The sequence below is a fragment of the Desmodus rotundus genome, chromosome 4 (genome assembly GCF_022682495.2).
Source record: "Desmodus rotundus isolate HL8 chromosome 4, HLdesRot8A.1, whole genome shotgun sequence".
In the NCBI taxonomy this organism is placed as follows: domain Eukaryota; kingdom Metazoa; phylum Chordata; class Mammalia; order Chiroptera; family Phyllostomidae; genus Desmodus; species Desmodus rotundus.
The window spans coordinates 79336680-79340923 of NC_071390.1; the positions used below are offsets into that span (position 1 = coordinate 79336680).

The 4244-nt window shown below is 40.2% G+C and overlaps 1 pseudogene; it reads right to left on the reverse strand.

Annotated features, from left to right (window-relative positions):
* Nucleotides 1–1073: 1073 nt before the first annotated feature.
* Nucleotides 1074–1251, reverse strand: LOC112317886 (U2 spliceosomal RNA; annotated as a pseudogene).
* Nucleotides 1252–4244: the final 2993 nt, after the last annotated feature.

Consider the following 4244-nt stretch of genomic DNA (forward strand, 5'->3'; position numbering starts at 1 on the left):
CACCTCCTCTGCCCTCCCTATCAGTCTCGTTGTGGCGAAGTGGTTTTTCTCTCTGTCCATTGTTGTAAGGCTTCTCTCCAGCTAGTGTTCAGTTGGTTATTCAGGATTATTTCTTTACAATTTAGTTGTAATTCCAGAGTGGTCCTGGGAGGAGGTTAGTATAGCTTCCACTTACTCCTCCACCATCTTGGATCCTATAAAATGTATCTTGAAGTAATCACTGTCTTCTCTAGGACCATGGCAACAAACACAATCACTTCTGGTTGGTACCCTTTTCCCAGACAAGATTTCATCCTTTTTTATGGCTGTGTCATATTCCTTTGTATATATGCACCACTTTTTTATCTGTTTATCTATTGAACACTTGAGTTGCTACCATATCTTGGTTTTGGATATAATGCTGCAATGAACATGATGTGTATGTCTTTTAAATTTAGTTTTTGGGTTTTTTCAGTTAAATACCCAGAAGTGGAACTGCTAAATCCTTTTGTCTTTTGCTATAGCCTTTGTTTTAAAGTCTATTTTGTCTGTTATAAGTATTGCTACCCTAACAGTTTTGTTTCCATTTTCATATCTTTTTCCATCCCTTTACTTTTCATCTTGTGTGTCTTTTGATCTGAAGTGGTTCTCTTGTAGACAGTATATGTAAGGGTCTTCTTATCCATTCAACCACCCTACATCTTTGATTGGAACACTTAAAACACTTGTATTTAAAGTAATTGTTGATAGATATGTATTTATTGTCATTTTATTATTCATATTCATATTTTTGATCTTTTTTTTCTTCTTAAAGAAGACCCTTAACATTTCTTGTAATACTGGTTTGGTGGTAATGAAATCCTTTAGCTTTTTCTTGCCTGGGGAAGCTCTTTATCTGTCCTTCAATTCTAGATGATAGCTTTGCTAGGTAAAGTAATCTTGGTTGTAGGTCCCTGCTTTTATCACTTTGAATATTTTGTGCTAATCCCTTCTGCATAGTTTCTGTTGAGAAATCAGCTGGAAGTATTATGAAAGCTCCTTTGTGGGTAATTAACTGCTTTTCTCTTGCTGCTTCTCCCCCCCTCCACCCCCCCACCCGGTACACCATTCTGGGAAATACTGCAATATTAGGTCGATGTGTGGAGTGGATGGAGCAAGCTCTTATTCCAAAAATCCACTTTATATAATGTCTTTGGATAGAGGACATATCAGGTATTAAACTGATAAGAGCAGATACTACACTCGATCTTACCCAAAAGTCTGAGAAGCAATCTCTTGCTGATTATAAGATTTCCTGTCTTTAACTTTTGCAATTTTAATTATGATGTGCCTTGGTGTGGACCTCTTTGGGCTCATCTTGTTTGGGACTCTGTGCTTCTCACACGTGTATGTGTATTTCTTTTACCAGTTTAGGGAAATTTTCAGTCATTATTCTTTGAAATATGTTCTCAATTCCTTGCTCTCTGTCTTTTCCATCTGGTACTCCTATTATGAAGATGTTGTTATATTTGTTGTTGTCCCAGAGGTCCCTTAAATTATTCTCATTCTTAAAATGTTTTTTATCCTTTTTGTCTGTTCTGATTGGGTATTTTCTGCTACCCTGCCTTTTAAATTCAATCCTCTGATTCATCAAATCTGTTGTCAATTCCTTCTAGTGTATTCTTCATTTCAGACATTACGTTTTTTTATTTCTGATATTTCTTTTTTATAGTTTCTATATCCTTTTTATGCTGTTGAAGCTCTCACTAAGTTCCTTGAACACCTTTATAACCATTGTTTTGAACTTTGTATCTGGTAGTTTACTTGCCTTCATTTCATTAATTATTTGGAGATTTTTCCTGTTCTTTTTTTGGGGGACATTTTTCTTTGCCTTCCCATTTTGGCTAGTTTGTTTGTTTCTATGTATTGGGAGATCTCCTAATCTTGGTAGGTTAGTCTTATGTAGTAGGTGTCCTGTAGGGCCCAGGGGCGCAGCCTCCTCAGTCACCTGAGCTGGGTGCTCCAGGTGCATCCTCAAGTGGGCTGTGTGCACACTCTTGTTGTAATTGATAATTGATTGCTGTTTGCATGTCTATGGGATGGATGGCCCCCTGGGTTGATAGGCTATGAGAACTGGCAGCAACTATAGTAAATTCTGAAGAACAGAATTCACTTCAGTGGGGCTCTGGCACCCACTGAGTCTGCTGCTTGAGTGTGTCACTCTGCAGGTTGTTGGGTGGTGTTTGACCATGGTTTGAAGCACCAGGTGCACTGGCTGTAGGACCCCCAGGTGCGCTGGCTCTAGAGCCTCCTAGGAGGTACAGGCCAAGGTCAGCTATTGCCTGTGCTTGCCACCCAACTTGAGCTACAAAGCAGTCTGCCACTTGTGCTGGCCTTGGAGGTGGTCAGGAGAGGCCAAGCTGTGAACAGAGTCTGGCTGCCACTAGTGCCAGGTCTGGGGCCACTTAGCAAGAGGTATAGGGAATGCCAAGGCCAGAGGCTGCTTATTTAGTGTTTGTGAACATTTGAGAGATTTTAGAAAAGTCCAAAGCATGAGCCAAGACAGGCTGTTTGTATTGAAAAGCCACTGGAGGTGGCTTGGGTGGGCCTGTAGGTTGGCTGGGGTAGGGTCTCAGGAAATCACCAGAGCAGGGCTAAGAGTGTTAATCGGGTTGCTGGAGAGTCAAATATTTTGTCTGCCTGTGTCTGTAGGGGGAAGGCTCAGCAAAGGAACAATGGCTTTTGCCAGCATTTCTGTCTGTGAGAAAGCTTCCCTCTAGCCCTCAACCTAAAGCCAAACAATCTAGTTCCTCCTGGAATGTTCTTGGTGCCTTTTGAATTGTTGCTTCAGTTTTGGGGCTCAGAGTGAGTGAGTCTGAATACATCCATGTGCCAGTGTTTTAAGAGAAATGCCTGGGACTCCTGCCACCTGCTGTCTCACTGAGCCACAATGCCCTGTGGTTTTTATAGCCAGAAATTATGGGGACTTCTTTTCCTGGCATTCAAACCCTGGGCTGGAAGGCCTGGTGTGGGGCAAGGGCCCCTTGCTCCTCAGTGGATCCTCTGTAGCCAAGACCCCTCCTCATTTTTAACAGCCACACCTCTAACCCTCCTACCAGTCTCAAAGTGGTTTTTTCTGTGTATCCTTAGTTGTAGGACCTCTGTTCAGTTTGATTTCAGGCAGTTCTCAGTGTTGGTTGCTCTGTATTCTACTTTTAATTTTGATGTGGTTGTGTGAGGAGGCAAGTACTGCATTTATCTATCCCACCATCTTGACAAGAGCCTCCTTAATAATTTCTTAAAATAAAGAAACGTGATAGTGTATTGTTTACTTCTGGTCATGTAGTTGCTCAGAAATTTTTGCCACTGGAATGACAGTATTTAAACTATTTCACTGGCATTAGAAAAACAAACAAAAATCCACTTTGTGGTGCTTGTGGCTTTCAAAGCATGATGCCATGTGTTTGAGATCAGTCTTTAAGTAATGTCAAGTTTCACATCTAAGCTGCAGTTGTATGAACCTGGGGCTCCTCAGAGCTTGATTTGATGCCATTTTGAATATTTGTACACCAGTAAAAGAAACGATTAACTTTTTTCTTGAGGGTGTATCATAAATTGTGTAAAGCCTTAGTAGAACTTTAAGAATTTGAATTAAATGTAGCAAGAGAGGACATCTGTTAGAAACCTAAATGATTGTACAAGACTAGTAAATGAACTGGGAAATAGGAACCATTGATGTTAATAATGCCACATATTTTCTTTTGTGAGACTTTGTTAATGCTTTTTAGCCCCCAGACTCAGAAAAATAAAGTGCTGTGAATCCAAATAATTATATTAAATCTGTCTGGCTATCTAAAAGAGCAGCAATCAAACAAACATCTTGACTTCTAGAAATATCTAAAAACTTGGATTCTCATTTATAAATAATTTTTGCACATGGCCCAAACTTCAGGCATGAAATAGAGGTCTTCAAATGTCAGTGTGGCCTCCGCTGTAGGTGGATAATAGGAACCTGAGTAGCTTGAGCAATTCCACGGACTATTGTTTCTCTTCCAAACATATAGCCCAAATCAGGCTAGATTTCCACATAGATCTCTCCACAGTGATTATCCTGTTTTCAGGATAAGGAGAAAGTGTAGGGGAGAAAGAAATTTGGATGAAGATGTTGAAGAGATAAAAGAGATGCATGAAAGTAGCTCATCAAAGTCTGCTTTTAGCAGCCACCTGTTGACAGTGAAGAAAAGATGAATCACCAGTTTAGGCCCATGACAGCTTTTCTGAAATGA